This window comes from Ursus americanus, chromosome 21 (genome assembly GCF_024610735.1).
Source record: "Ursus americanus isolate L20-20 chromosome 21, mUrsAme1.1.p, whole genome shotgun sequence".
NCBI lineage: Eukaryota > Metazoa > Chordata > Mammalia > Carnivora > Ursidae > Ursus > Ursus americanus.
The window spans coordinates 48,404,474-48,416,785 of record NC_142147.1 but is presented as its reverse complement, the minus strand read 5'-3'; positions in this window follow the sequence as shown (position 1 = coordinate 48,416,785).

The window sequence follows — 12,312 nt, the reverse complement described above, 5'->3', positions numbered from 1 at the left end:
TACTCGGGGCTCAAACCCAGGACCCTAAGATCATGACCTGAGCCGAAGGCAGATGCTTCACCAACTGAGCCCCCCGGGTGCCCCTGGCTCAGTCCTTTTAATTACTGACTCACCTCCAGTGCACACGTGCTTGTGGAGTAGGCCACTAGAGCATAGGGTCATGCCACAATAGACTCTGAGCCTTGATCCTCGTGAGTTAGCACCTCTGACAATAGGAGCAGTCCTGGAAGCCATTCCTAAACCAGGACTGCTAGTTAGGGAATTTACGTATATCTGAAAGCAGCTATGAACCACACCACCATATCCCATGAAACCCAACCTAAATGTATCCTCAACTCACCTTCCTCTCCACTGGATCCCACAAATGCCTGAGGCTACTCCAGCACCACCCAGAGTAAAAAGAAGTGCAACAGGGGGAAGTAGTATTGCAAAAAGACAGTAGTCTTCACCGATTGCATTTTAAATATCCTCCTTTTGCAAATGTTATGAAGACCTCAGACCTTAGGAACACATTGAAGGACCTTTGCAAATCAGGGTCCTTAAGCTGGCATGAGATTGACTATAAACCCATCCTGAACACCAGTCGTTGTGCACTTGAGTGTCCGCTGTGTGCCAGAGGCTAATGCCAAAAACCTTGTCCTGAAGCTTAAGGGCCGGTCCTGCCATTGCCACTAGCTGGTTGTGGGGCCCCCTCCCTTCTCTAGATATGAGTTTTCCCACTTGTAAATTGAGTATTGCTAAACGGACTAACATTCAGGGTTATTAGGAGGCCCAGATATACAGTTCACAAAACAGTCCAATTAAGAGCTTGGGCTTTGCTGTCCGGGAGGCTAGGATTAGCATCCAAGACGTAGTGGGGGAGAAAACAACAACAACAACAACAACAACAAAGGAATCCCAAAGCATCCTCTCTCCAGCTGTGGAAGCTCCCATAAGCCATGTCTCTTCCTCGAGCTTTGCGTCTTCATCCATTAATGGAGTTCAATTCATTGCTTCATTCATCAAGCATTTACTGAGCACTGCTATATTCCAGGCACTTTTCTGGGTGCTAGGGGTAGGTACATCAGTGAACAAAGAGAAAAAGTCCGTGCCTCATGAGAGGGAAACAAAGAATTAAAATATAAACAAACAGGGGCGCCTGGGTGGCACAGTGGTTGAGCGTCTGCCTTCGGCTCAGGGCGTGATCCCGGCGTTCCGGGATCGAGCCCCACATCAGGCTCCTCTGCTATGAGCCTGCTTCTTCCTCTCCCACTCCCCCTGCTTGTGTTCCCTCTCTCGCTGGCTGTCTCTATCTCTGTCAAATAAATAAATAAAATCTTTAAAAAAATAATAATAAAAAATAAAAAATAAAATAAAATAAAATATAAACAAACAAATGTAGTTATGTCAGATTATGGTAAGTGCTATGGAGAAGATAAAGCAGAGTAAAGGGGACAGGGTAGTCAGAAGTGTCTCAGAGAAGGTGGCTTAGAAGAGAGACCTGAAGAAAGTGAAGGAACCAGCTTGTGGGTACAGGGGTGGAACATTCCGGAAAAGCAAACAATGAGTGCAAAAGCCTGGAGGTGGGAGCCTTCCTGATGCATTTAAAGAACAGTGAGGAGGGGCACCAGGCTGGCTTAGTTGGTAGAGCACGTGGCTCTTGATTTCGGGGTCGTGAGTTCAAGCCCCACATTGGAGGTAGAGTTTATTACAAAAACAAAAACCAGGGAGGAGGTCAATATTGAGTGAGTGGGAATGTGGAGGAAGACACCTGGGAGGGAGCTGGAGGCCAAGTCATGTAGGGTGTTGCAAGCCATTGTGAGGTCTCTGGGTTTTGCTCTGAGATGGGACCCATTGAAGGTGGAGGGCAGCAGGGACACACTTTTACTCATGTCTTAAGTGGTGATTCTGGTGGCTGTGTTAAGAATAGGCTGTTAAGGGCCACCTGGGTGGCATAGTCAGTTAAATGTCCAACTCTTGGTTTTGGTTCAGGTCGTGATCTCATAGGTCATGAGATCGAGCCCCACATCAGGCTCCACTCTCAACATGGAGTCTGCTTGAGTTTCTCTCTCCCTTTGCCTCTGCCCTCCCCCCGTTCTCTCTTTCTCTCTCTCAAATAAATCAATAAATCCTTTAAAAAAAAAAAGAATCGGCTATTAAAATAATTCAAATGAAATAAAATAGTGCCACTGGTGGAAAACGTTTTGGCAGTTCCTCAAAAAGTTAAACATACGGTTACCATATGACCCAGCAATTCCACTCCTAGGCATTGACCTAAGAGTATTGAACACTGGTGTTCAGACAAATATTTGTACATGAATGTTCGCAGCAGTACCATTCATAACAGCCAAAAGGCAGCAGCAACTCAAATGTCTATCCATAGATGAATGGATAGACGGGGTGTGGTATATCCACACCATGGAATATTATTCAGCCGTAAAAAGGAATGGAGTATTGGTCCATGCTGCAGCGGGGAGGAACCTTGAAAACATGTTGAGTGAAAAGAAGCCAGACACAAAGGTCACACATTGCATGAGTCTATTCATACGAAATGTCCAGAGTAGGCAAATCCATAGAGACAGAAAGCAGATTAGTGGTGCCAGGGACTGGGGGTGGGGGTAGGGGTGGGAATGGGGGAGTCACTGTTTAATGGGTGTGAGGTCTCCTTTGGGGATGATGAAAGTGTTTTGGAACTAAATATAGATAAGGCTTTCACAACACTGAAGGTACTAGATGCCTCTGGCTTGTGCCCTTTAAAATGGTTAATATTTCAAGCAAAAGACTGAAAACAAATCATTCAAATGAGAGATGATGGCGGCTTTTATGAGGGTAGCAGTGGAGGTGGTGAGACGCGGTTAGAATCTGCATGCTCTGGAGGTAGAGCTGACAGAATTCGCTGATGGATTGGGTGTCGGGAGGGAGATAAAGAAACGAGTCGAAATGATTGTGAGGCTTTTTGATCTGAGGAGCTGCGAAGATGAAGTCTCCATTTATTGAGATCAGATGAATAGCAGGTGGGGGGGTGCAGGGAGAAGCAGGGATCAGGAGTTTGGTTTTGGACACAATGAACTACCCAATGGACTTCCAAGTGGAAGTGTTGAGAGGTTAAGTGAATATATGAGTTTGAATTCTGGGGTGAGGTCCAGCCTAGAGAGAGATATAAATTTAGAAGGGCAAGAGAAGACCGAGCACTGAACCCCAAAGTTTAAACATGGGGTGCCTGGGTGGCTCAGTCAGTTAGGCATCCGACTCTTGATTTCAGCTCAGGTCGTGATCTGCAGGTCATGAGATCGAGCCCCATGTGGGGCTCCGTGCTGGGTGTGAAGCCTGCTGGCATTCTCTGTCTCCTTCTGCCTCTCCCTCCCCACCCCCAAGCTCACAAAGAAACCAGAGAAGGAGCAGCCACTGAGATAGGTGGGAAATCATGAGTGTGGAGGGTCTCGGGAGCCAAGGGAAGAGAACAAGCCTAGGAAGAGGGTGTGACGATCAGCGAGAAGGCTCAAGTGACATGAGGGCAGGTCACTGAACTGTGGGATTGAGCCACATGGAAGTCACCAGTAATCTCAAGAGTTGATTTGGTCAAATGGTGAAGCCAAACCCTGGTTGGGATGATTCAAGAAGGATTGAGGAAAGGAACAGGAGACATTAGTACAGATATCTCTCTCTGTCTTTTTTTTAGGGTTTTACTGTAAAACCATAAAGAGCAGCAGAACACTGGAGCTTTACCTAGATGGGGTTCATAAAGCATATTTGTACTAACACGTGTTTTATGCCAATGAGAACGATCCAGAAGAGAGAGGACAATGGATGGTGCAGGAGAAGGAAGGGAGAATTGCTTGATTTATGTCCACAAATAGATAAAAGAGGATGGAATCTAGCGCCTACGAAGAGTGTTTCTGTATTTAACAGGAGGGAAGGCAGAGAATAGGGTCTCAGGTGCAGGTAGGGGGTAGATGCCCCGGGAACCTTCTGATGGTTTCTCTTCTCTCCACAACAATGGAGCAGGGTCAAGGGTGAGAATGAGGAGAGGGGCGGGGCTAGAGGTTCAAGGGGGAGGAGAAAGTGTGCAGTTATTCCAGGAGCGTGGGAGAGTGAATGGACATGAGGAAGGCTTCCAGGCGGTGCCCAGACAAGTGATCGCTGTACCTGTGTCCAGCCACATTCAGCAGGTGCAGCCACAGAGCAGGCAGAGGGCTGGGTGAGAATAGCCCACCAGTCTCATTCACATAAAAGCTGGGAACAGGACCTGGTGCCCAGGGAGTGCTAGAAAGGAGGACAACAGTAATGGCTAGAAGTGCTTTGATTTGGGAAATAGAGGGGCTATGAAAAGGAATAGGGACCGGAGTCTTGTTCAATCCTGTCCATTTACAGATAGGGAAACAGAGGCCCGGGTGGGTCCAGGTTTCCCATACCTTGACACGATTTTTTAAAAAATTTTTAAAGATTTTATTTATTTATTTATTTATTTATTTATTTATTTATTTGTCAGAGAGAGAGCACAAGCAGGGGGAGCAGCAGGCAGAGGGAGAAGCAGGCTCCCTGCTGAGCAAGGAGCCGGATGCGGGGCTCGATCACTGGACCCTGGGATCATGACCGAGCCAAAGGCAGATGCTTCACCGACTAAGCCACCCATGATGTTTTTTTTTTAATGTGAGATGCTATAATTATTATGCCTATAGAATGTTCCAATAGATAAACCCATTATCAGATTTACTGAGGCCATCAGCAAACATACCTCAACCCCCCCTAGACTGTTCTGTCTGGTTATTACAGCTGATTAATATAGAGTAGTCATTAAGACATGGGTGCCTTTCCTGTATGTCTCAGTGAGAGGCAGTGAGGTGGTTAATGAGCCTGTCTGCCTGAGTTTGAATCCCAGCTCTGCTTCTTCTAGTCTAATTCTCCGTGTCTCAGTTTTCTCATCTGTAAAATGGGGATGATAACAACAGATGTGCCTCATAGCGGTTTTTTGTGAGAAATGAATAGGTTAGTACACGTAAAGCTCCTAGCACAGCACCTGCCATGGAGGGAAACACAAAATAACCATGGCCATTATCATATCCTTGAATCCTCCTAACAGTCTAGGAAAGAGGTAATATTATGATCCCTTTTTTACTGCGACAGGAACTAAAGTATTCAAGGTTTAGTATTCAAAGGCTTACACGCACATACACACACACACACACACACACAGACACACACGGCTGCATGTGTTTGTAGTAATTCTGGGCGGAAATGAAGACTAAAGAAGCCCAGAGAAGCTAAATTGATCCCTGTCAGTACATAAAGCAACATTTTCACATCCGCTAGATTGGCCAAAATTAGGTGGTCTTGGAACACCGAGTTCTGGAGAAGTATATGAAAGAACAGGTCATCCGGCGTGGATGGCAGGGTATAAACAGGTGCGTCCTTGCTGGAGAGCAATCTGGAATACTCGGAGAAATTAGAGATGAGGATGCCCGACAACCCAATGTCTCCAGTCTCCAGCAGGCCTGTAGAGGAGCTCATATGAGGATGCGAATGGAGTGCAGTTTAGAGGCAAAGAATTGGAGGGAATTTGATGTCCATCATTAGGGCTTGAAAAGCAGCATGTGGACTATATGGTGGGATACCCCACAGCCATAGAGAAGAGAAAGAAGCGCACGTCAATGCAGTGCTTAGTAAAGGCCCATTGCTAAGTGCTTTAAGACGCCAGCTGGCAATGATCCTATGAGAAAAGTGCCAAATATATATTTTATATATTTATTTTTATTTTTTTAAGAGGGAAGGAAAGGGAGAGAGAGAATCTTAAGCAGGCTCCACGCCCAGCCCATGCGCCCCATGCGGGGCTCGATCTCACCATCCTGAGATCATGACCTGAGCCAAAATCAAGAGTGGGATGCCTAACAGACTGAACCACTCAGGCACCTCGAAAGTGCTGTTATTTGACAACCTCTCATTCTACACAGAGAGGTTAAGAAACTTGCCCGAGGGCATTCAGCTAGTGTGCAAGCCTGGCGGGTTACTTCAACCCAGGCAGCCTCTCGGAAGCCTCTCAAGACTCACTCACCCTGAGCTAGAAATAAAGCACAGCCACGCAGCGAGCTCTCAAAACACACAATGAAAGGAAGATAATGAGGTTTGTGGCCCAATGACACTGTTGCAAATTTAAAACACACACAAAGAAACTAACTGTAAGGATACACATGAATCTTAATAAAAGAACAGAAGAAGGATGGAGGCCAAAAATTAAGCACGCTAGAGTGGGTGCCTATGGGAGGGGGGCAGATGAAAGGGGGAAATTTCTAAAATTAAATTCAACCAAAGACGATTGCACAGAATCCGCTCAAGTCCGGGCACTTGTGGTTCCAAGGTAGGGAAGCATCGAGACTCCTGGAAAGAGGGAGATGGGGGTGGGGCAGCACATACCTTGGAGAACCTTGGTCAGAGAAGAGGAGCCAGTGAGAAACAGAGGCAGGGTGGTAAAGTTGTTAACAGGGTCACCCTGCAGCCGGGCTGCCAGGGTTCAAATCCCAACTCAACCCCATGGGACTTGACTTTTCTGTGCCTTTGTTTCCCGTATTTTTTTTTTAATGCCAAGGTGGGGTTTGAACTCATGACCCCTGAGATCAAGAATCACATGCCTAGCAACTGAGCCAGCCAGGCACCCACCCTCCCTATTATTTGTAAAGCCACAGCCTTGAGGGAGAGAACATAGAAAGCCCCTTCTTCCTCCACAAACCCGGGGCAAGAAATCTATATTGCTCCTGGATGTTCTTACGGAAATCCCATTTTTTCTCTTCTTGGATACAACACAGCGTATGATCTGACTTGCCTTTTAAAAGGCTGGCTCTGGCTGCTGTGGAAAGGGGGCAAGAGTAAAAGCGGGGAGCCCAGGAAGAGGCTCCTGTGAGAGAGTCCAGTGGGGGGCCGTTGGGGGCCCGCACCTTGGTGGTGTTGACAAATGGGGCGGGCAAGACAGGGTCAGATTGAGAATCGAAGGGTGCGGCAGAAAAGGTTTGCCAATGGATTGAATGTAGGTGTGAGGGAAAGAGGGGGTGTCAAGGGCGAATGCAAGGTTTTTGGCCTGAGCGACAGGGAGAGTTTGGAATTTATCCCGGAGGCAGTCGGAAGTCATAGGAAGATGTTGAGGCTGGAGGGGGAGGGGACTCGGTCAGATGCCATAATCACCAAGGAGGCAGCCAGGACTGAGAACACAGGCCTGGGAGACAGGCCATGAGGATGGATTCTAGCCCTGGCCCAACCCCCAATTCACTGTGGGCTCCTGGGCAGGATACAACTGTTCTCTGGACCTCCATTTCTCCATCCTACAAAGAACCTGGTAGGAATAAAAGACCCCTAAAGGCCCCCTCAGGGCAAGTATGTTTGGTCCAAGGTTCTCTGACTCAAATATTCTCAGGATCAGATAAATACACAATCGTTATTCAAAGACCAAGCTCTTCTTTTTAATCCTCCTCCCCGAAGCCCCCTGGGACAGGACACACGATTTCTCTGGTCTGGGGAGGCGGGGCGTAGTATCAGTGACAAGGGCGGGCAGTGTTTGTTGAGCGCATATTTTGTGCCAAGGGCTGTCTGCACTCTATCATGCTGTTACCAGACAGGAGCCCTGGGAGATGGGTGCTTTATTATCATCCCCATGTGTAAATGGGGAAACTGAGGCTCTGAAGAGGTGAAATGATTTGCCAAAAGCCATGTCGGAGCACCAGGACTCCAGCGATGTCCCCAACCTGCACGGCTACCTATCACCCTGGTCCAGCCAGCCACCAGCACCTCTCACCTGGGTGGTCACAATTACCTTCTCCCTGGGGGTTCATTACTTCTAGCCCCCACCCCCACACACACCATGTTTTTCATATGCAACCAGAGGATCTGTGATAGAGCATATGTCAACTCACATCCCTCCTCTCCCATGGTTGTCATCTCACTCCGAGTCAAAGCTAAGCCTTTACTGTGGCCCCCAAGGCCCTACACGGTCTGCTCCCAGCCTAACTGGCCTCATTCCTCCCACTCTCCCCTCCCCCACTCTGCTCTAGCTTCCCTGGGCTCCTCTTCTTCCTTCCAACATGCCAGGTGCACTCCTGCCTCAGGGCCTTTGCACCTGCTCTTCTCTCTGCCTGGACCCCTCTTCCCCCAGAGACCCATATGGCCCTCACCTCCTCCTCCTTCAGGTCTCTGCTCAAATGCCACCTCCTCCGTGAGGCCTCCCCTGTTCACTATATTTAAACTCAGAGCCCTACTCTCACCCCCTTGTAGCCCAACCCCTCATCCCTGATGTATTTTTCTCCACAGTCCTTATCATCTAACATACTATGTATGTTTTACTTCTTTTGCGTGTTGTCTATTTCCCTCGAATGTGAGCTCATGAGGTCAGGAATTTGTGTCTGTTTTGTTCACCGCCGTATCTCCAGTGCCTAGAACGGTGCCCAAAACACGGCCCATGCTCGATAAATATTTTTGTCAAGTGGATGAGTAAGGATCTGTCTTCAAGGCTCATAACCACCATATATTGTGTTCAAAACATTGTGTTTAGGGGCGCCTGGGTGGCGCAGTCGTTAAGCGTCTGCCTTCAGCTCAGGGAGTAATCCTGGCGTTCTGGGATTGAGCCCCACATCAGGCTCCTCTGCTAGGAGCCTGCTTCTTCCTTTCCCACTCCCCCTGCTTGTGTTCCCTCTTTCGCTGGCTGTCTCTCTCTGTCAAATAAATAAATAAAATCTTTATATATATATAAAAAAAAAACATTGTGTTTACTCTCCACGTATTGGCTTCTGATCACATCTCTCCATCTCTCCTGCCCCTGCCAGGGTCCGGGCAAAGAGCCCCCTCCTCCCTGGAGTCTGTTCCAGCTCCGTCCCAGCCCCCAGGCTGGCCCTTTCCCCTCCATTCCCCCTTTGATGCCCACATCACTCCCCTGTGTAAAATCCTCCAACGATTCTGGGATTACACCCCAAACTGCCACGCCGGGGTTTTTCATCCTGTTGGTCACAACTGGTTAGGGGACTGTGAAATCGACCAACATTTTTCAATAGAAAAGAATAGATCGGAGTCTGTGCACATAGTGTTGACATAGTAGAGACGAAGGTATAGGTGAAGTACGATTTCATGAAACTTTTGTTTCAGTGTTACGTGCGTTGGATCATGATATAATATCTCTTACCGTGAGTCAAAACAGTTTGCCAAATCCTGCACTCCATAGTCCTGACTCCTAAATTCCATGCACAGACGGGATGCAGAATATTAATTTCAGCTCAGATTTCTCTCTTCCCTGGCTGGACCCCAGGCCAAGTGGTTTCACCTGCTTTGATTCTTGGACACCCCCCCCTCCGCCATACCCTAAGCACTGTTATGATTCCCAGTTGACAGATGATGAGATGAGGCTCCGACTGGGGAAAGCCCATGCCTGAGGTCACAGGGCTGGCAAGAAGAGCCAACCTCCCTTCTCAGACTACCCACTTGCTGGCTTGCCCTGCCCCTCCCGATCTGCTCCCCATCTACATGGAGAGCTCAGTTGTGCCAACCCATCCTCAGCGCCCCAGGTGCAAGGTGCCTCGTAGATCCTCCAACACCTTGGCTGGCGGTACCATTTGAACTCCCATTTTGCAGGCCAGAAAACTGAGGCTGGCAAGCATTTCCAGGAATCCACCATTCTGTCACCCTTCTCCAAACTTCTTTAAGTGGCAGGAGAGAGAAATGGCTAAGGCCATGTCTTTGACTGCCTGGGTTCAAGTCTCATGTTTCAAAACTCTGTGATCTCAGGCAGCCTCTCTGGGCCTCAGTTTCCCTTCCTGCAAAATGGGAACGATAATAGTACTTACCCATAAGGCCATGCTTAAGACTTAAATAAGTTGGAATACATGCAAAGTTCTTAGCTCAGCAGCCACACCCCTTTGCTGGGAATCATCCAAACAGCCCTATGTAATTAGATTACTATGTGCCCCCCAACATTGTTGCAGAAACCACGAGTTCCTTGCCTGAGTTCATACAGCTAGAAAATGGGAGAGTGAGAATTAGGAGGAAGACCAGGCTGGGCTTTTAGCCACTGAGTCACAATAGCCCTTGGGGTATTAGTATCGACAGCAACAGCAGGAACATTTTCCAAATTAAGGAACATGAGACTCAGAGAGGTTAAGGACATGCCCAAGTCACACAGCATGTAAATGTCATAGGCAAGATTCAAACCCAGGCTTGTGTGTGTCCAGGGGCAGGCTGACCTTTGCCCCATGAGCCCCTCCATAAAGCTCTGATAGAGCAGGAGGAAAAAGCGAGTTGAGGGGTGCCTTTGCTTGGTCTGGAGGGTCTTGTATCCTTGGCTCCAGCCCCTCCCTATCCGCCCTAAGGTGGCTGCTCCCCTGAAGGCCCTGGGGTGGAGGTCCTGGGGTGGCATGGATGATGGCAGAGGGTGTAGCAGCCCCCTCCTCTGGCCTCTGATTGGGGCCCTGCAATCCCCCAGGATTTGGTGCTTGGAAAGCTGACGTTAGGTTGCTATGGCAATGGGTTTGGGGTGGTTGCCATAGCAGCAGAACTAGCCTGGGTTTAAAAATATCTAGGAGGAGGTTTGTGTTTGTGTGTGAGTGTGAGTGCGTGACCAACCGTGCTGTCGTGTGTGTCCAAATGGGAGGGCTTGGTGGGGGGGGGTGTGTGAGCTGGGGCTGCAGGCATGACTTGGGGGTGGGGGCTGACCAATACTCGGGATTCCGTGTGTGTTGAGCATGTCGCTGAGTGGCCTGTGAGTTTCCATGCGTTTTGTGCATTAGACGACGAGAGCCATGTATCTAAATGTGTGTGATTATCCAATTTACGTGGAAGGCAGGATTGGGTCTGTTTGTCAGTCTGTATATCACATGTCACTAACATGTATGCCTTATGTAACATAGGCTCTTTATGTCTTATGGCTTTGATCATGTACTTGTAACTTCTCAGGGGGTGTGTGGCCAAGTGTGAAGTTATTTTGGCTTTGAATATGTGCACCTGGGACATACTCGGATATCAGATGTGTGTCTATCTATTTTTGCATGAGAGCCTGTGATATATATGGTCCACATGACTGAATGTGCGTTATGCATTATGGGTGAGTGTGTGTGTGTGTGCGTGTGTACCTATCCCCATGAGTCTTCTTCACACATCAGAGTGTGCCTGTGTGAAACTGTTGAGTATACACCTGTGTGTCGGAAGGAGGGCTAGCGTGACTGTGTGTGTGCTGAGGACGTGGAACTTCACGCCAGACTCCATGGATGTTGGGATATGTACCTGTGTGGTGTGAGTATATGTGAATCAAAGGGTCTAAGGTGTGGATCTCAGCCTGACCCCAGTGCCTCCCTGCATCTCTCTTGCCTCTTCCTTGTCTCCATAGCAACTAGCTCCTCAGCTCCCTCCAGGAAGATGGAGGGGGAGGATCCAGACTGCAGTGGACCACAACCCCCTCGAATCCCCCTTGGCTCCGGGGACAATGGGGGGGAGGGGACAGATGGGAGGCCACTTCATCCTCCCCAGGCCATCTGCTACCCTCCCCATCCTGGGGACCTGAGAGCACGGCAAGGGAGGGGCAGGAGTGGGATGGAGCAGAGGGAGATCCCCCCCCCCCCAGCTACCACAATTATCCCCACCCAGGCCCCCTCTGAACCTAATCTTGCATCTGGCTGACCTAGGAAGAATCCTTGAAGACAAGGAATTCAGGGAGAAGAAAATTCAATTATCAGAGAACACTGAATATTAGCAATGACCCACTCCAAAGAAGGGCCCCCTACTTCAGGTTCTGAAATTAAGCTTGTCCTGCGTTCAAATCCCAGTTTCCCCTCTGTCTGTCTACCTGTGTGCCCTTGGGTGAGCCACACTCCATTTTCCTGAGTGTCCGCTTTGTTGTCTGAAAATCAGATTTTCTTAATGACATGAGTAGTAATATTACTACAAGAGCCAAGATTGTTTTGTTCCCTGTTGTACCCCAGTGTTTGGGACAGTGCCTGACACTTAGTAGGTGGTTCGTAAGTGCCGTTGATTGACTTGAGCTCCAACAGGATGGTAAGCTCAGCTCTACACGCTAAACACAGGTATTCACTGAACTCAATTCCTGGAGCCCTTGCAGTAATCCTGTGTTGATTCTTCAAGAGATGGATGAAAGATTCGTGGGGGGAGCTTTCCCGCTGTCAGAGGTGGGAGACATACGAAGTGAGATTTCTTATCACGACCAAGTGAAGTCAAGGCTCTGAGGCTCAGTTTCCTTCTCTGTAAAACGGGGATAAGAGTACCAGAGTCGGTTGCTCTGGGAATTAAACGTGGAAAGGTTTGTGAAGCGCTTACTTAGAACCGGACTTGGCACACGGTAAGTGCTCAATAAATGTA